The sequence below is a fragment of the Corvus brachyrhynchos genome, unplaced genomic scaffold (genome assembly GCF_000691975.1).
Source record: "Corvus brachyrhynchos isolate BGI_N302 unplaced genomic scaffold, ASM69197v1 scaffold98, whole genome shotgun sequence".
Lineage (NCBI taxonomy): Eukaryota > Metazoa > Chordata > Aves > Passeriformes > Corvidae > Corvus > Corvus brachyrhynchos.
The window spans coordinates 715,321-736,941 of record NW_008239762.1 but is presented as its reverse complement, the minus strand read 5'-3'; the positions used below and the strand labels follow the sequence as shown (position 1 = coordinate 736,941).

General features: G+C 39.7%; 1 long non-coding RNA gene across 1 annotated transcript; it reads left to right on the top strand.

Moving 5' to 3' along the window:
- Window positions 1-20: 20 nt before the first annotated feature.
- Window positions 21-15,104, top strand: LOC108448764. Its single transcript, XR_001864784.1, has 3 exons — window positions 21-594; window positions 2,972-3,044; window positions 11,969-15,104. It is a non-coding gene; the product is annotated as an uncharacterized LOC108448764 (long non-coding RNA).
- Window positions 15,105-21,621: the final 6,517 nt, after the last annotated feature.

Here is a 21,621-nt window from a genome sequence, read left to right as displayed (position 1 = left end):
CCACTCGCCCCCCCCCCCCCCCCCCCGCCGCTCTCGGCTCCTCTGGCCCGTGACGGCGTAATTGGGGGAAATCGGTCATTTCTCATCCCCGCTCGGGATAAGCTCCATTCCGCCCTTTGCTGGACTGCGGCCGCCGCCCCCCCCCCCCGCCGCATCCCGCCCGGCAACCTGCAGGATCAGGAGCGGGCTGGCAAAACTTCTGGGTCACGGTGTCGGGAAGCGCTGGGGCCGCATCCTCCCTTCCCGGGGCCCCCGCCTCTCCCCCGCGGTTACTCACGGTTCTCCCGGCCCGGGGCCGCCGGCGGAGGCGGCTCTGCCCACCCGGCCTCGCAGGGCTTGGGCGTCTGCAAAGAAATGGACAACAACCATGGCTTCTTGCAGGCTCTGGTGCAGCCTCTGCGATCCTCAACCTCAACGCCCGTATAATGCACTCGATCAGTTCTACAAAGCCCCCAGCAAACTGGACTAAAAACCATTATGTACATCAGCATGAGGTAGCTATAGCATACCCTGCTCCTTCACCAGCATAAATGTTCCTTTCTTTTTGCAGCACACAAATCGGAGCTGGCTTCCAGGACCAGAATTTGTCACAGTGTAAGACGTGCACAAGAAAGATGCTTAAGTGTGGTTTGTTGTTTTGTTGGGTTTTTTTTTCCCCCCATAAGATATCTGTGATTTGCAGATTTCTCATGTGAGGTGTGAACACTCTTAGCTGGCTCATCTTCCAACCTGCTTTACCTTTATTCTGGATTGTAAAAATCAAGATTGATGGGGTGAAATTCCAGTGCCAAAAGAGGGAACACCTTAGAAACATGATGTAACAGCTGAACATGTCTCTTAGTCAGCATTTACTGCTGGCAACATAATACCACTGTCCTATCATCTTGTCCTCCAAAATAGATGAGCTGCCACCAGAAGATTCAGGATGGGGACACATACAAACACTTCCCTGGCAGAAATTATTGTGTCAGGTGTTTGCATCCTTGGTGAAGGAATTCCCAGTTTTTGAGATGTGCCTCCTTCAGATAAGCATTTTCTATCATTACCTCAATTCGTACACGGTGAATAGTAAATTTTGACAGCTGTCACTCATTCTTAGCATTTTCAATACTTAGGAAGGAATTACAGAAATGGCAGAAGTGGAAAGTTTTGACAGCTGAAACACAGGTGAGAGATCAGAATTTGCTGCTTCTTGTTACAGCCAAAAAAGAGTGTGATAATGTACACTCACAGTAACACAATTTTTCTGGTTATGAGGATGTATGTGTACATCTAGAAATAACCAGCAAGTTCGTTGCCATGTGAAAATCAAGTCAATATTATAAATACCTGATAAATTTAACAACACAGCACACTTAAGGCCTGGTTCCCACTTCAGACACAATCACAGGTGTGGTTGTCTCTCAAAAATGTCAGAAGTTTAGGTAGGATAGAGCAATGAAAAATAAAATTATGCAAGAAATAAAATGAGGCAACTCTTTCCTGGGAATAACTATATTCCAACTTGGACTAGAACTACTTTTTCCACCTTCTAAATAGAGCGTTACTGATACGTGAGAACCCTTCTGCCTGGGAGTGAAACTCCACACATCCACCATCTCAAAGAATTGGAATCTTTTTCTCTGAAATCCTTGCACAGACACATTGCTGACATGTTTGCTCACAGCTGCTACAGCCATACCTGGGTCCTTTCAGGGTTGTACAGCTGCTCTCAGGCCTTTCAGAGATGTGCAGGCACTGCTTGCATGCTCTTGTTAAGAGTCCAAGGACTTGGGAACATCTTCTTGTAGTAACAGAGAAATAATCTATTGTCACAGCTCAAGTTTCAAAGGCTCAACCTGCTTTGTACCAAACAGGAGTGACCAACAGCATTAAAGCTGCTGTAGCTTCTGCTCATGAAGATCACTGTCCTCCTCTGTTAAGGGAGGGAAAAAACCAACAAACAATTAAAGATTACTTGATTCCTCCAAGGCACTCAATAAACAAAGGACAAGTAGTACTAAATAACACCTAACAAGCAAAATATACATTTTCTAGTCCTACTTACTCTGGTTCGTCTCTTTTTTTTTTTTCTTTCTGGATGATCTCTGATACTTTGTTATCTTAACCCTTCACCTAAGTTTTCTTGCCTCATTCTGTTTATTATGATCACACAGGCTCAAGATGCTGCTTCCTTACCAAATTTTTTATTTTTAATAAGTTGCTAATTTCATAAATCCCTAACCCTATGGCTCCTACCTACCATCAGTCTTCCATATTTCCATCTCTGTCCTGTTCTCCTGGGTAAGTATCTGGGGTTTCAGATGTTTATATTGCTATTTATTCAAATCTCTGCCATATAATAATAACCAGTGCTGCTTATTTACTCATTCTCTTATTCTTCTATTTGGGAAAAATCTCCAAGGAATTGTTCCTGTATAAAATGGCAAATATCAACTCAAGAAAGAGGCTATGGATTTGAGAGACTTTCTGGAACACTTCTGAACTAGAAGCCAGTGAACAAATTAAACTAATTCATGTGCATTCTACTGTTTTTCTGCCTGTGAGAATACTCAATATTCTGCATTCAAATATTTAATAATATTCATTATTCAGGAAATAGTCCCAGCATAACCCAGAACAAAATATTCAAGAGTGTATACAATCCTCTTTTGGTTAACAGTTTTTAAAGCATGGCACAGCGTATGTGTTACTAACATATCCTGAGAAATCATTCACTCTCTCCCAAAACATATCCATCAAGGATAGAAAGGAATATCTGTGTTCAAGTCTCAAGAAACTCAATTAAGCTCCCATAGCAATTCTTATTGAATTCAACAAAATTCACTTTATCCTAAGAATATCTCCCTGTAAGTAATCTTCTGTCTGAGACACACCTTTTTACCATCTCCTGCACCTTCAGTGTTCTTGTATTGGTCCCTTTTTTTTTTTTCCCTTTTCACTTAGCCTTGGATGTTTCTCCCTATTTCAGATGTCCATCATCCTTGCATTAAGCGGAAGGAAAACCAGGAGTATCCCGTGTACCTTTTAAAGGCCATTATGGGGTAATGCACATTATACACTGTATTACAACTGCATTCATTCATCAGCTGTGGGGGTGGTACAGCAGGAAAAAGAGGAAACTGGGACACTCTGGTAGCCTAGTTCCCAGCACATCCTTCATGATGTGTGGAGAGTATCAGAGTGGGTTCCCTATTCCAACACTTGAGCTGAGTGGAGTGCTGGTATCACAAAGCTAAGGAAAGGCAGTAGTGCCTTAAAGCCCTGCAGCATGCAGTCAAATAATGGGCTGTAGCCTGCAGCCCCCAAAGTTTTGTCACAGTAAGAGGACTGTGAAGGCTTAAACTAGTATTTCTGCTCAATCTTGAAAGTACAGCAAAGATTTATTAAAACATACTCTGTTTTCTTTTCTTTGCTCCTTCAGTCCTCCAAAGCACATAATTTCATAACACTGCTTATTCAGGACAGCTTCAGGAAGAACCTTGTCCAGCAAGAATTACCCCCTCCCTCTTCTCACATATCCACGTAGCATCTGTATCTAGCACCACATTCTGAGCACATTCTGTGCTCAGAAATGCAAACATTTTTCTGCCCCTGCTCTCCCCAGTTACCACTGTTACCACTGCCTGCTTTAGGATACTATTGGAAAAATCTTTGTTGTTACTGGATATAATACACCATTCTCTGTATCTTCCCTTCTTAATATTTATGCTGCAGAATTTCCCTAACAGCAGGTTCACACTGCATCTTTTTGTTTTCTTCCCTAATCCCTTCCTAGCAAAAAAGCCAAACCAGACAATTAAAAATTTACAATAAAATTGCAAATGATGCACTGAATATGAGGTGACACCAACAAGTAACTGATGTACTGTAATAGTATTAAACAGCAGGATATTTTTGCAAAGGCCAGAAAACACCTGATGGCCCAAGCCAAGATGAAAGAACCCTCTGCAAAAGCCACTCTTGCCCATTTCAAACACTGAAGATGCAATGCATTCTGCTATATTAAACATTGCTTTAGAAGCAAATCCTCTATCAAATAGAATGTCTCTATGTGAAGAGTAAATGGAGCCAGCAACTGGAAAATGAATCCCCAAAGCAGTCTGTCATGGAATTATAGTTTCCCAATATCCATTCAAACCAAACATCCAAGTCAAACCCAAACAGAATAAATGAAATTAAATTATCAAAAATCATAAGAAAAAAATTGGATTTATCTCAAAGGCAATGATTCCATCTCCTGTGTAGGTGTACCTGCATGTGCAGGGGAGTCTTTAGGTGGGTTTTTTTTTTTAGATGGTCTTTTTCAAATGGTCTTTAAGGTCCCTTCCAACCCAAACCATTCCATGACTTTTCCCAACTGACTGCTATAGAAAATCCAGTTTCAGTTTCACTTTTCTAACAATCTAGCACAACAGTGCAAGGAACAATCTTTCTTGTTTTTGTGACAACACAAAAAAAACTCAATTAAAAAAATACTCTTTCATAAATCAAAAATGAAAAGTTGAAAGACCACAGAATGGGTGCAGTTCCACCAAGCCACCAGCCAAAGCTCACTAAAATCCAGCAGGCAAGGTACGTAACTAGCACTACATTAAAGCAAACAACACATTGACATCATAAACAATATCCAGAGAGATTTCAAGCAGCCATTCTGTGTCTGGTACTTTTCTGGAGATGGAGATGACTACAAAACGAGCACCAAGTTTTCATTTTTGCGAATTAAATTTTTAAAATTAATTTTATCCAGTTAAAACTTGCTATGTTAAAAAATACAATACTTCCAAGATGCTTAAGAAGTGAAAAGCTTTTAATGAAAATAAACGAGGCACAAAGGGAAAACCTGATAAAATGAAATTCACAAATAAATAGGAAAATAATAAATTTTATGATCTAGCATAGCGGATGATTTGTGGTCATTTATTACAAACAGATTATTTTCCCTGCCAATGTCCACACAATTTTTTTCCAGAATTAAAAATCTGGAGTCTAAAAAATTGATCAAAAGTATTCCACAGTCAGTTAGGAACGGTTTTGTTCACGTCAGTGAGCTTGGGCTCATTTACTGAAGCAGTAGGTATTTCCATGGCAAGAAGTCCTGAAGTTCACACCAGGAATTGGCATTAGCTCCAAGCTTTTCCACTGGGTGGTGGTAATGAGATCAAGAAGTTCAGGAGAACTGGTAGCAGAACTCACAACAGCACCAGTATTCACTCATTTATGTATTCATTCAATCATTCCGTCTCTCCCTCTGTACACACATACCTACCCTATGTATACATATGCCACACTGGAAATCTAGTGTCACAGTAATGACAGGATGAACAGAACAGTTTCTAAAATTTTTGAGGGCTGGACTGTAAAATTAATCTTAACACAGTTCCCTGCGTTAGCATTCAGTTGAACAACACCATTTTCTCCATGTAAAAGCTGAAGAGAGTTGAGGTGAGACAGATGACAGGTCAGAAAATAGCACTATTTATTCCTGAATGAGCAAGTATAAATTAGAGACCCACTGGAGAAAAAAACCCTCCAGAGATTCATATTGTAATACATTTCATCGAGTTCAATATATGACATGCTATGATGGCTTCCTTTTTCATGTGATCTGTAATTGTCACAGAAAAGAATGGAAACTAAATTAAAATTGTTGTGTTTACTTTCCCAATCTTACACATTTCAGTGAGATCCATTTTTCAAAATGGGAATGTTTGGCATCATCTGAAAATCAAAACCCTTTACAATATTTATGGTTACGACCTCCCAGCTTAAGACACCATAAATCACATCAGGCATTAACTGGTTCACTTTCACAGGGCACTTGTTGTAACAGTACCAAAACACGCTACAGTATTAAGCACATGCTAGGGAAGGATATTTCTAATATTATATAATATGACACACTGCCATACTTTTAAAACTACACAGATTTTATGAATTACAATTTAAATAGTGGTAGATACATGCAGTCCAGTAATAGTCTTGAAGTGCTTATTTTGGCCCTCCTGAGTGATGTTTGACACTAGCAGCTTACTGTCTGAAAGCCCTGTTTATTCATTGGAACAATTCTTTTTCCTTAATAACTAATGACTTAGCAATCTGTCTGCTGTAGCAAAAGAATATAATTATAAATAGGCATGTTAAAATGCTATCAAAAGAATTTAATCCAACTTTCAAAATATTAAGTTATGCGCTCAGTTAAAGATAACCATATCAAAATAGCTTGAGTACATTATAGATTACTAGCCTGAAAAAAAATCATGGTAAGAAAAAAGGTCAGTATTGCTCTAAAAATAGGGAGGATTTCCAAAGCCCAGTATATCTGGTTTGGCAATTGGACAATTAAAAAATGTCTACATAATTCATTTAATTAAGTAAGAACTTACTCATTACCCCAAGCTATATAAATCATCCCAAGTTTTACCAAATGTACATTTCCTTGAGTATCTGTAAGACCTGTGTGATCAGAAGACAAGGCATGCTATTAACAGCAATATCAGGACAACTGCCATGGGTAAGCTACAAATCTGTGTCCAAACAGCAACAAGAGCAGTTGTTTCTTCATCCAATTTCTGAGGTGCCTTGGAGCTATCTTGCTCTTGTATTGGTGAGCCCTGAAGTAACAATCTTTCTTGTCTACAAGAGGGAGGGATGAAGTATCTTAACTATTAATGACTACACATTAATTTAATTAAAATAATGAGCAGTCTGACATCGTTTATTTATTAGTAGAGTGGAAAAAGCTAGTTCCATGATTTTTCTGCTCTACAGCTATGTTCGCATGGTCTTTTCAATGAACAGTTCCTCATGATAGTTACATGGGAAGGGTCATCAAAGATAAACCTTCCTCAAAAACCTTCTCTTAAAAGACTATCTTCCACTTCCTTCTTTGCATAATCATGATACAATGTATGCATGCATATATATATATATATATATATATATATTATATATATTTAGATAGGAAATTAATTTTCTACTTTCATTATTGCTATGTACATTCCAGTGTCACTTGACATACTTCTGTAACTGCATCTTACCTTTTCTCCATCCAAACCTAAATTTAATACAAGATATCTATTATCTTGACCTACACTCAAAACAATGCATATTTTCTTTTACAGAATTTCAATACTGACACCTCCTAAATATATTAAATTACCCTTGAACTAACCTTAACATAAGCATTCCCACTAGAACCAGTGACCCTAATGCATTCTAAAAGCCTGAAGTTAAGAGGAAAAGAAAGTATAAAATGTTTTAAAAGTCAAAACACAACTCTGAACTATTCCCTGGGAACCCATGTGCTGCAGTCTTTACAGGAAAATGCATTTACTGTAAAAGAACAGCCAAACCAAAAAAACATCCAGAAAGAAAAAAAATACCTGTACTCAAATTCTCACCACTCTGGAAGAAATAAGATTATGTTTAAACTCGCTGATCTTGAGTTAGTTTGATAACAAGAAAAAAAACCCAACAAAACAACAACCAACCAAACAACCCATTGCCTAAACCTACAAAAATACCTCCACCCTACTTGTTTTGAAGCCTATCTTGGAATTTGTACCTTGTATTTATTAAGCCTGAGCCTGGTAGACTCAGCCACTGCCAGGACGGTCCCTTGCCCCCTCATGACACCTAAACTTGCCACTTTCAAATGTCTTTGCTGCTACCCTTTTTTCAGCTGCAAATTACCATCAATTATTTGACCTAACACTGAAATAAAATAATCTTCAAGCTTTCCTCTCCCTTTTTCATAAATACTCATGCTTTACTGCAAGACACTGAAGTCTCTATAGCTTCTGCTGGTAAAGCTTTATTGTCATTACTTTCATGCTCAAACATAAATTGATTCCTTGAGCTTCCTAGTTATTTTTGTACATCTTCTCTAAATTCCCTCTGCTTACTTTCCAGAGCAAGTAATTCTCTTATAAAAGTGTATTTGTATCCAAATGACCATGAGTGTAATCTTGCAGGCAGATTATATTTAAAGATCAACCCTTAAAGAAAGCAATTTAAGTTTTTTGATTGGATATTCATCTCCATTATGTCCTCCATGTTATTTTCAGAAAGCAAAACATGGATTAGTTTTGGAATAACACCATAAATGTTGAAAATCAGGAGCTGTAACAAAATTGTCTCATGGAGGGACTTTGAGAATAAAAATAATGTTCAGGGAGTGCCACTGCAAAATGAGATTGAATATAAGGATGCAGGGCACACGTCTACCTCTATGATGTTGCTCCTTCATCTTTCTGGCTTTCCACTCATGGAGGTTCTCTGGTGTGGGCTGACCTTGGCACTCCAGGCTGTCCTTGCACTCTCCTCTCATGGCTGGCAAGCCCATCCTGTCTTTCTATAGTTACCACAGACTCCTCACACCCACAATTTGCTCTTCTCATTGCTTAAATTCCAGCACAGTCAATTCTTCAACTGTAACTGATGCTTCATTTTGCAAAGCATGTTTTATTATAATTTCTCATCTTCAGTTTACTCACCCTTCACATGAGGAACTAATGAGAAAGCTGAAAGAAACCCAAATACTATTTGTATTAATTTACTAGAAGGAAGCCAATTTTTGCTCAATATTGCAACCTTGTATTTTGGATTTAACAGAACATTCCTCAAACTGAAGACCAGCAGAGAAGTAAGTGGATTTTGGACAAAGCATTTTCTGCCCTCGTGAAAACAGCAGCAGGAAACAAACTCCAGTGGTCAAAATTGGATCATAAAGATGAAAAACCATATGTGTTTCTGGTCTTTAAATTGCTACTCTACAGAGTGATAAGAGACATCATATAGAACCTTATCAGGATTTAATTTCCTAACAGAAATGAGAAAGGAATGTGCAAAGCCCCTCTTACATGATCTAGCACTAGATTGCAGTATATGATAAAAATATCTTAACGGGCATATACCTAAGGAAGATTACATTCCATCACTTCTTCCTGAAGATGCTTTCTATATACAAATCCTTTTAAAAATAGCATCTTTCTGGTTTGCTGTGCATGACTGTCTTCTTCAGGGAATGTTTTCTGGCAAAAACCTCCTCACAGTTACTGTATCTTTTTAGTGCTTCTGTAATAATACCTTGTAAAATGCTCTTAGTATATGAAGTTTATGAATGAAACCTGTCAAAGTATATGTAGCACAAAAATGATTGCTAAATTCCTTTGAAATTTAATTCTTAGCTACAGTCTAAATGTTCTATACTGCAAGCCACCACCACTACGTGAAAAATATGGTTTGTATGTATTTGTATTTTGTACATACATCTTTGCCATGTCATTCTGCATCCCCTTACTGACTCTTGTATCCTAAATGATATTTACTGAATCCCCCCCATTCTATTCTATTGCTAATCTCCACTAACTACAATGTTATTTCCAGATAAACTCAAATTTCCAAAGGATTCACTGTGAGCAATGTTGCCCTTTTGATCAAGAAAATGAGTACATTTTAACACAAATGTTATACTTTTCATATTGTGATATATTTACAGCAGGGGCACTAAAAAGAGCATTTACAAACAATGCAGGCATGTTCAGCATCCATGTAGGGCCTCTGGGCAGAGACAAGCAGTTCTCCGGATTTGGGAGTACTTGCTCTGCTGGGTAATGGGCAGCATTTTAAGGCAAGTGGCCGTAGGAAATGAGGGCTCCCTCCCTCAGCTTCATCTTTTTTCTGCTCTGCAGGTTTTGCACTTTCTCCTCCTCATGTTTCTAACTTAATCTAATTCTTAGAACCTAAAATACCTGTCATAACAGTCAGAACAGGATTATTTGCTACTGTGGCTATGCTATACCATAACATGTGCTGCTCTCATTTTACAGCACTACTAGTGCCATTAAAAGGAATAGTTTTCCATGGCCATCTTGAATTTTTGTTAGGTAAATTAGAAAAGGCTAATTATTAATAAAACACACTAACATATGTACCCCTGAACAGACTACGGCTGTGGCCATCCTAGCTTGTTTTAACAATTTCTGAGTCCCATCCCCTATGCTCAAAAAAAAAAAGCTCACAGGAAGCATTTATAGTATATATTTATGACACTTCTTCCTAGAAGCATCTCTGAGAAGGGTTTGGCTCATTCTTCCCCACTCTCCACATCTATTGGGATGATGAAGCAGATAGGATTTCCCACACTTATCTCCAGTATGTCTCCTGCGTCAGGCTGTTCTGTGACTCTGCAAAGCACTGCACATCTTGGTGCTGTGCCAAGTCTGCCTGGGAAGCCAGACTTTCAACCAGCTCCTCATGCCACAACCAAAATCACCCAGAAATACACCTTACAGAAATACACAGCTGACTATATTCTTAAATACAGTTTGGCGTGAAAAAGCTTCAGATAAGTAAAAATTTCAGCAACGCCTGACCTTTCCTTGGACATGCTTCAACACTTACTGCAATGTTATATTCCAGTTATAGAAACGCCCCAAATGAATAAGAAAATATTTAAATTTTACAGATACCACCCTAAGGAAAAATTTTAGTTAAACATAAATGGCATGATTACCTAATGGGCATACCAAAATGTTAGGAAAATGAAGTGTTTGGATAAAACAGCAATGATTAATTTTTCATTTAATTTTTTTTCTCAAATATAACATGCTTCTGGAGATCATACTTAGTGAACATACTCGTGGTTCCAAGCCCACACAGTATTTTAATTCCATAAGGTGCGTGGGAGGCATTTTAAATCCACATAATTTTGTGTTATTTTCTTTTTACATATTAAGTTATTATCATCAGATGGAGGGGAAATTAAACATTCTGAATGTGTTAAAAGCCTCGGTCTTCTTGACTCCTATTACCAACTGCTAACTATTACTAAAATCATCCATTTTTGGAACATGAACAACCTTGATAACATCAGATGAAGACAAAATAAAAATAGAGCTTTGGCAAATCCTGTGAATTGAATTCCGGTATCTCGGAACACCATGTAAAGCTCCTGATTGCCTTTGCAAATGTAACTCACTATATTAATATTGAAGCTACCTCATTTCCTAACTTTACTAAGAGCAGCCAGAACTATAGTCATGCTGGGATAGTGAGGAACTAAATAAAATCCAGCTATGAATATAGCTGTGATTTGTTTTTTCCTGGGAAAGGTTTTGCGAAAACCTTTCCAGAAAAGGTTTTGTGAAAATTATTCCTAAACAACTTTATATGTAGTTTTCCTTTCTTTTGGGGTACATTATATATGTTGCTTCCCCTTTTTCTGAGAGTAGACAGTAAAAGCCATTTTTTTAATCACCTTATTTATTTGGCTTTTAAGATGACCAGAATTAAAAAGCATTTCTTTTTTCATACAGTCCTTGTTCTGACATACAGTCCTGTACAGAGCACTTGGATTTTATCACTACTAAGACACATGGTAATAAAGATGCTTAATGAGCAGCAAGCCCAGCTTTTGCTTGTCTGAGTCATGTTTACATGACACACCTATAGATCTGATGCCTCAGGAAGAGGTCCCTGGAGCACAGCCCTACACAGCAGGGGGAATTCTGGGCCCTTGAATAGGACAGCCCTGTCTTCACCCACACGTCTCTGCAGTACGTGCTGATACATACAAGGTGGCACCCCTGGTTTTCACAATCCCTCCAGCCATTTCAGAGCAAACATGCTCTGCACAGACCTTCATAGGATGAGGAGTAGGATTCCCGTCACCATCACATCACAAACACAAGGTCAAAAAACTCTACAAAGACAACTGGCTGAGCTCAAGCACCCTCTGCTTCAGCTGCTCCAGCTCCTGTCCTCAATGCCTGCACTTCTCTGTCTGCAACACACTGATAAAGCTTCGGCCAGACCATGAGCTCAAAAGGATGCTCTGATGAGGCAAGAACATAGATGTTCTATGGCATCACACCAAGGTGCAATGTCATGGGAGCAATCTCATGACAAGGCAGATTATTACATATGCAGGATCTATATACAACCACTTTTCCCCCTTTCACAGGTGAAGAGTTGCCTGAGGTGGTGCAAAGCGACTGGGAAGGCTGCAGGAGGTGTTTGTGTTTCCAGCCCTTGCTGGGTGGTGGAAGAAGCAACATCCCTGGGACAAGTCGTGCTGGGACAGTGCCACAGGTTGCATCCAGTGGACAGCACAAGCGTTTCCATCACACAGCCAAGGTCTGTCCCGCTCCTCAAGGCCCAGCTGAAAATCAACCACTCAGATGTCTGGGCTGCCCTTGGGCCCTCGCTAGCTCTTCCGTGGCTGCCACAGCCTGAGAATGAGCACACAACATCTCAAAAAAGCTCCTCAGCTGCCTTCTGACATATAAACATGTAAAAACCAGTGACCATCAGAAACACCAGTGACAACATCAGGAAGGGGCAGATGTAGATTTATATGTAAAGAAGGGTAACTTATGCTGATGTGGGTACAATAAAAACAATTCCAGTATGTGTTATGTAAAATCCTTTACTATCCAAAATCTTATCAGTTCTAGAAAATCACATACACTTTAGGTACTTTACTAATAGCTTTTATTTGGTGGAGCACTATATAAGTGTCTTTGCTACAAGGTGAGAAAAGATAATAGATAATTTTAAAAAGCATGGAATACTTTAAGAACCACCAAAGACCCGGAATTAATTCAATTTCAGATTAAAAAAATAAAGCCTGAAATGTCAGGTGATCTCACTGCGGTCATAAATATCTGGAAACTGCGTTATTATTTAATGCTTTCCTCTGTTCATAAGCCTCTTAGAATAGAAGCACATTCTCCAGAGATCATTGGCTTACTGTGTACCTAAAGAAACCAAGCCACAGTTCAACTATGGTAAATAAATTTAATTCCCCCAGGAATGGGCAGGTGAAAGGGCTTAAATTCAAATGGAAATTAGATTAACAATAATAAGAAAGTTATTTAATCCCTAACTTATATAGTGAGGTCCTTGCGCAGCTTTACAAGAGCATTCACAACCAGTGTAGAAAACAAAGCATAAAGAGCATATACGTTAATTTTTGTCATGGATTTTAAATTCACTTTCAAATCCTATCAGTGAACAGTCCTCTTCCATTTGGTAGCCATGTATTCTCTCAAGTGCTTTAAATTATATTTAAAACCTAATGTAAGCAACATGCAGCATTTACTGATGTCCATCAGTATCCTATATCACCACCCAAAACATAAGATACAACTCAGCAACAGAAGATATCTTTCCACTGGAAAGATTACAGTGATTTGGCTACAGCCTTTACTTTCCCTCTGCCAACTTAGTTTCACCATAGTTTTGATGAAGATATGAGTGGTGTTGGTTTTTTGGGTCATTTTATCCTGTAAGGTCTAACAGAAACCAATTCTTTTCCCCATTTCCTTTAAAGATCCACAACATGTTGAATATTACACTAGGGATAGTTTTGCTGTTGCTGGTTTTGCCTTCAACAACATTGCAATTTAGGGATCCATGAAAATGGTGAGGCCATACTACTGGAAAGGACACTCACATCCTTAAATGCGGGCCACTGGGGGGCCCTAATGAAGCCAGTGAGCACCGATCTACAGCAGCTGAGGAGAGTAAGCCTTAAAACCTCAAAAAGCAGTTTAGTGAAACCAAGATATATAAATGCAAATCTGTTGGTAATAAACAGAATCAGAAACTGGAGAGCTGGATGGCTTTGCTGACTGCTTTAAAATCAAGATTAAACCAGAGGTTGTCTACAAACAAGGCTACCTGCTTCACAGACAGAGTGTGGTATATCAGAAAGCAATTAAATCAGCAGCCTTAGCATTTGTTTTTGTTTGAGCTGCAGACAGTACCAGCCATTGACCAATAACAGTATTTAAATAGCAAGCAAGCAGTGTCACTGTTGGGCAAGAAAAATGAACCAGCAAAGATTAGGAAATACACTGCAGTAGGAAGACAGCTAGGCACAGGCATCAGTTATTTAGGGATTCAGTCGTGCCTGCTGCCCACAACAATAACAACTCTCTCTGCTGTATTTTCAGAAATGAGCTTTCTGCCAACAGTAACGCAACAGCTGCAAACTCCACTAAAGATTTCAGCTTAATTACTACAGGATTCCTCCAAGCCCTGCTAAACACTGACCTTACAGGGACTGACTTGTGGCTCTGGAACAGTGTGCAGCATCCTCGCTTCTCTCTAACTAGAGCCTTTAGATGTAGATAAGCTCCATTCAAGCTCTTGACATGCTTGAAAGCACCACTTCTGCTATTCCATCTCCCTCCAGCTCAGATATTCCTGCAGGCCACACACAAAGACATAACACTTCTTACAGTTTGTGCTGGCATCCTACAACCCACAAAAAGCCTCTTGCTCAAGCACACGGCAACACATTTGTTGGTGCCTCCTGCTCTTGGAGTTAATCAGGACTACAACATGTTTCCACAAGAGAGGAGTCTTCATTGTTCTGCTGAGAAACATAGATACACACCTATATATTTTATCCATACAGGACAGATATATAGATATCTGTAACTTTTGCAGCACTCTCACCTCCAGGGAATGCATGAAATATTCATACTTTCATTATGTATTGCTGGATTGCAATGTATAATCTTATAAAGGATCTTATTATGATTATCACACTAATAATTTATAGACAAGAGAATCTGAGGCATATAAAAAGCATAGTCAAGCTCTTATGGGTGAGCTCTTGTTTTATACCACACAGTATAAAATACCCAAAAGAATACATGGACCCCTGCAAACACAGGCAGGAAAAGAGCAAAACCTTTTGACTGGCACAGGGATAAGTTGCTGCTCAAGGAACTCCCTGCTCATGCTGGTAATTTCCTCTGCCATGTTCCCTGTGATTGATTTTCACAAGTAGGAGTAAAACAGAATCATGCAAGCTGGGACACTGCCTAGAAAATAAATCTTTGAATTCAGCTGACAAAATGAGTCAAACAGCAATATCATCAGGACCACAAAACACCTTAGGTCACCTTGCCAAAGAGCAGGAGAATCTACTCAGGAACCTCATTCTTAAAGAAAAGCAGTTACTGCTGACAAAATGTGGTTTTAATGGCAAATAGTGCCAGGCTGGGAGTGCTGGTACAGCCTAATGACATAAGTTAATGCTGTACCAACTTAACCCCCCTCCCCAAAGGTTCTGGAACAATAGGTCTGAGTGACAGAAAAGTGCTTCTTTGTGCACTATTGAAATTAAATGAAAGGGAAAAGGAAAGGCAAATAGGCTACAAACACATCTGAAAGGAAATTTAATGGGTGACATTCACCACTCCTTTTCCTTTCACCACTTTCTGACAGTTTATTGTTCACATCTTGCTCAGGGCTGCCTTTTGCCTATTCGTAAATGGTCCTGGTCCCTCTGAATAAGCTGTTTCTAGCTACCACTTCTCTGTACTTTGTTATTTTAATGAAGAGCCTTCTTAGTTATCACAAGGCTACTTTCCATTTAAAATTAAACTGGCTGGCCAGTCAATACTTAGAATTGCAGAACAACTGTAAAGAGGAAGGTACTGTTCTGAATTCTGTGGTCCACAGTGATAACTTGCACTGTTCTCCTTCATGGTACCTAGAAACAAAGAAAGCCCCTCCAAGATTATCTCCTGATGTTCAAGTATAGAAAGTTTGCTAATAGTAAACAGTTAGACTTAATGGAGAATGGATGAACAATATCCCAGTGGGCATCTAAACACAACACTTCATTCAGCTCAGTGTTATTGCAATAATTGCCATTACAATAAGACTTATAAATGTATTTACAAGCAAACATATTCCCAACATTTGCAATACACGGTGCTGTTGGAGTAACACAACATATAAAGAAAGCTAAAAATCAAAGCCAATTTGCCACGTGCCTAAAAAGTTGTACAACACTAATGCCAAAATAAACAATGCCATTATGTCCTATTAATGTAATTCCCTTCTCTCTTCCTTTGGACATACCAACCTATTTCCCAATCTCACAGCATCTCTGTTTTCACCCCTTGCTGGTCCACACATTGCAAAGAGTTTAGCACTTGTGCACACTAAGTCTGCATCACAATTCTTTCATGCAAGAGGTATTTAGGGGGAGAACAGAGATAGCTGGAGGGGCAAATGTATCTGCACCAATTTCATACACTCTGGATGGAATTACTACAGAAGAGAATGTACTATCTATTGTTAGAGTGGAGAAATGCCACCTGATGGCAAGGATGAGAAACAAGAAGTGTGGGGAGGCGTTAAATGCTTTTTTGGTTTTGTTCCATATCCAGGTGAATACTCTAAAAAATGGCAGCTGTAAAAGCCAAAGCCTTACATACAATTTTTGCAGGCAATTCATTTTCATATCTGCCTTCATTCTTTTCCAGTAATTTCACTGAAAAATTCACGTGCATCCAGAATGAATAATCCAAGGTTACAAATAGGACATGGAGTCAGATGACACGCTTTTTTACAAGAATTAATGCCACATAAAGGAGCTGCAGAAACAATCCAAGCCCCAATTTCTGACTTGTAAACTTCCAACTCAAATCTTCCTCCTCCTTTCAGTGTAAAAGGAACTAGTGAAACATGGACAGATTACTGACAGATTTGCAGCCCTTCTCTCAAACAGGGAAATCTGAGCAAGACCAAAATATGGTTTAAGAGGTTTGGAATACAGAAAGCTGCTATAAAGGTCCATATACGTTAATCCCTGTATAGCGTTTCTGGAATCAGCTGGTGAATTGGATCAGTATGTGCAGTTTTTGCCTATCCTAACAAGACAGAGGCCAGATTGGCAGGCTGAGCCTAAACTCTTCAACTCATGATGGCCCAGGCCCACAAAGCAGCTAAGCTACTACATGACTGGCGGGCAGGCGAATTTCAGTGAAACATGCTTTTCCACTTGCGGGATTATATATTTCAGTATAGTTACTCTCTGGCTTTTTGTCTTCATTTTCTCCATCTGATCACGGCTCTCTTTGCTAATACAGGCACCCTCTCTTTGACTTCCAATAGAATAATATTCAGTAATAATCTACAAAGCAAGGCTTACATAGTGATCGCTTTGACTATACAATGTCTAACACCAGAAGTTACAATTTCCTCTTCCTATTCCCTTTCTTCTCACTACAGTAGTCCAAATTTACATGTTTTACAAAGAGAGAGTCACCTTCAGAATTATCAGGGAAGAAATTCTCAGCAGAGAGTTTTCTCCAACATCTGAGGCTTACTGTTGCCCAACCTCTGTGACATCTCATTTCTACTGCTGTCACAAGTACCCTATGTTATACAAGACAATAATATGTGTTATCTTTTCACTCTTTCTTAGCCCAAAGAAGACTTTCAAGTAACGCAGATGCCCACAGTAACCCAATACCTTAAATCCATGTTTATGCAGTGCTGGGCTAATATCATGTGGAAGTGCTGCCCTGCTGCAAAGCACCTAAAGACTCAACTCAAATGGGGGTCTTTAGTGATAACCAACAGCTTCTGCATTTTATTTGCATCAAAAGCACATATACCATATTTTGTGTTGAAAGTGACAGTTTTTCCTTCCAGTCAGTGAATGGATCACGACACATCATCTGTAAACCTCTACAGCCAGCAGACGCAAATGTGCTTTCTCTCCCATTGAGCTGTATCTGAGGGCCATGAAAGTACAACCTGTTCTCCCCCTGTCTCCCACAAATCTTGAAAATAAAGTGGTACCGGCTGCTTCAGAACAAATAACAACAGCATTCATTTTCCCTTGGACAAATATAACTTTTACACCACTTATAATGTTTTCCCACTTTTTTACCCTATAGTCATCTCTCTGCATAAAAGACTCTCAAATGTGATACGGGTAATGCAGGAAGGAAGAAGTGTCCATCACCACTTGCCAGGGATAAGGCACTAGGGAGAAGAGAATAAGGGCCTGAGAGCATCATAAATCAAGCTACACTTAGGTTAAAGAAAAAAACCCCAACCAACAAACAGAAATCCTTCTCAGATCAGATTCTTTCCATCCTAAGGGTTTCGTCTACCGCATGTGCCCACACACACCCTCAGAAGCCAAAGTTTTCTGCTTTTCCCCTTCTGCCACTGCTTTCTGGATTAAAGTCAGCACCATCCTAACAGCTCCCCACAGCCACTCCGGCTCCAGGACAGGCAGCAGCCAGCGCTTGGCATCACATCCTGCAGTTCTTAGCACATCCTGAGAATAAAAGAGGAAGAATGAATCAGCTATTTTAGAGTTATAGCATATCTTGGCCATTAGCAGAAAAAACTACAGGAGACAGTGCTGATTAATGCATTCCTCCTCTTTCTGCTTCTCAGTTAATCTTGCAAAGGCTTGTCTGTCAACTCCTGTTCTTCCCAGCATCCATGGGGTTTCCTATGATGTAATTATCAAAATGCAATTCAAAAAATGTTTTCTTGCTCTTCACCATCAACTATATTTGGAGAGGACATTATAGCTCAGGGAAAAGGGAAAATAATAATAAATCTGTAACAGCAAGGAAAGCAAATAACTGCATAGTCATAAGCAGTTAAGAGTTTTATTTACCATGCTAACAATGAGATATAGTTGTACTATAGGTATTCAAAGGAGCTTGAAAAAAGGAGGAGCAAAATATTTCTTCTCTTTCTCCCAAAAAGAAAATATGTGCCTCTGATTTTAGGCGATTGAGGTGGATTGCAGCATGACTGCTGTTCACCCAGTCCCAACCCTGAAGTGGAAAGCACTGAAATACCCATTTATTTCCCTTCCAGCTACATCACCTGGGAGCTGGAAGCATGTTACACTCTGTGATCTCTCCTTGTTTTCTTCCAGGCACGGCTGAGGCTGGTGGCAGAGGGGATTAGGCTCTGAGCTCCACTGGCTCCAAGTGTGTCATTAGGATGACTCATACTGAGGAAGAACTGTGGTTTTTGGTGACTCACATGATGGCTAGTTTGGAGCTTAAACCCTGTGTTCAATCCTTAGCTTGCAATCCCTTCAATAATCTTTTAATATGAAGTTTAGTTCATATACAGGCCAGCAGAGCCCTCTTCACTAAAATTAATTGGAAATGGATTGTGAAAAGCCACTCACATTAATCACCGTGAACAGTAAAAAGGAAGTATACTTCTTGGGGTGGGTTTTTTTTTCCCATTTTATCTTTCTAAAGCATACCAGAAGGCCTGCTGACCAAAGTCAGCACAGTGCAGTCAAAGCAAAGGCTTTTCAGAAATCTTTATAAGCACACAGCATCCCTGCATCACCAGAGGTAACAAACATCCCGATTTAGGCTCAGGCAGAAAACAGCCCTACAAGGCAACATATCCACTCACTCGGCTGAGGCTGGTGGCAGAGGGGATTAGGCTCTGAGCTCCACTGGCTCCAAGTGTGTCATTAGGATGACTCATACTGAGGAAGAACTGTGGTTTTTGGTGACTCACATGATGGCTAGTTTGGAGCTTAAACCCTGTGTTCAATCCTTAGCTTGCAATCCCTTCAATAATCTTTTAATATGAAGTTTAGTTCATATACAGGCCAGCAGAGCCCTCTTCACTAAAATTAATTGGAAATGGATTGTGAAAAGCCACTCACATTAATCACCGTGAACAGTAAAAAGGAAGTATACTTCTTGGGGTGGGTTTTTTTTTTCCCATTTTATCTTTCTAAAGCATACCAGAAGGCCTGCTGACCAAAGTCAGCACAGTGCAGTCAAAGCAAAGGCTTTTCAGAAATCTTTATAAGCACACAGCATCCCTGCATCACCAGAGGTAACAAACATCCCGATTTAGGCTCAGGCAGAAAACAGCCCTACAAGGCAACATATCCACTCATTCCCCACCCCCAGCCCCACCTTTCTCTGTCCTGGAGACATAGCCAGATGGCTTAAAAAATGTGTGGAATATGACATTTTAATTATAGATCACCTGCAGTTAGACCAGGAGCAGCCCCTCTGAAGAATATGGGAGAACAATTAAAGAAAAAAGGATAGGCTGGTTTCTAATTTTCTGTCTCTTCAGATGGCACAGTGGGAAACAGGAGCAGGGAACAGACCATATGACAGGCCAATTAAAGTTGTTCTTCTGGCCTGGGTGGTGCTGGCACCGAGCCCAGATCTCATTCTCCTGGCATCTCCTTTGTGTCCTATGGCATCTTCCATCCGAGGAAAAGCATCTCCCACACCCTCACTGAGCCAGCTCAGGGCTCCAGCTGGCACTTTTGTTCTAAAGTTTTGGCATTTGCTTCAGCAACTCACTGGACTCCACATCATCCTCCACTATGACCACGGAAATGATTTTGGTGCAAAGGCAGTGGCTTGAAAAGTGCATGCCACAGCTGATCCAGAAACAATCCCCAATGCACCAGCAGAGCTGGTAAGATTCTGGAGCATCCCATGGCCACAGCTGACCTTACAAGAGAAGCTGTCCATCCCCAGGGGCTGTAAGACTACATCAGATTAAAAGTTTGAGCTTTGCAATAGATCTTTGCTGTCCACTTTAACTAAAAGTGGAATTATCTTAGTATTCCAATCCATAGGTTTTCTGGTATTACCAGTAAATGGTTTCATTCTTTGCATGACAGTTATTTCAGCTCTGAATTGCTCCCGATCAGTCAGCTTAATTCCATCAATAACAACCTAATAAACGGACTTTAATCTTGCAGTAATGGATACTAATGGCAGCTTAGTCTGGACTAGCCTTTAATTAAAGCAATTTAGCCTCAGCTCTGGTCACAGCCGAATGCTAGTCCACACCACCGAGGTTTTCTGCTTGAGATCCTGTAGCCCAGGCTTTCAGAGCAAGCCATGCAAGCGGAAAGAAATTGTATTTGTGGACTGAAGTGGGAAACTACTCCCAAAGGTGTCTGAAAGATTTCTTTAGCCTTCAGCAGCAAATATGGTCCACAATTGGGTTTTTTTTAATGTAGGCAGCTTGTTTTAAACAAATCATTAATCTTTTCTTTCAGTGAAGTTTGGGGATCAGAAAACAAAATAGAGAACTATCACAGACACCAGTCCAGATTTAAGAAAGAGTTCAACAGAACAAAATGCCTCTGTTCCCTGAACATTCCCTAGATTTCACCCATTCCTCAGAAGAGATGGTGTTTTCCAAAAGGTCTGATTTCAATCAGACTCAAGAATTAAATATTTACCTTTTTTCTGTCCCTTTCTCAAGAGTTTTCCATGCAACAATATCACAGTTTATCATTGTGCTCTTTTAAGGTCCGAGGTTTTTTTGCTCTCTCATCTTCAGAGTGATTAATTTCTCTTTTTCTCTTAGACCTTTAATGAGTCTGACACAGAAAATGAAGAGTCCAGATTGCTATGGTGGTCTGGGCAGCCTTCAGCAGACCAAACAAGCGACTGCTCTGTGGCAACTCGAGCGCTGCCAGCACAAATGCTCCACGAGCCTGGGAGAAGACAGATGCTGCCATTTTATTACTGTCTTCTATAAATGAGGCTTGTCATTAAACCCAGGAAGAAAACAAGGACTGGTACAATGTAAAAAGATGAAAAGACATGGAGTATTTTGGGGAAAGCAATTTATAATGAAAGTGGAGTTGCTGTAGATGTAAAGTCTCAGGCTAAGGTAAAACTACAATCAGATTAAGATGATACAGAGAAAAACTTTAATGCTTTACCTGAAGATGCATATACCAAAATTTTCTCCACTGATGCCATACTTAACCAATGTCAGTTTAAGTGATCAGACTGTAAAACATTCAACCGA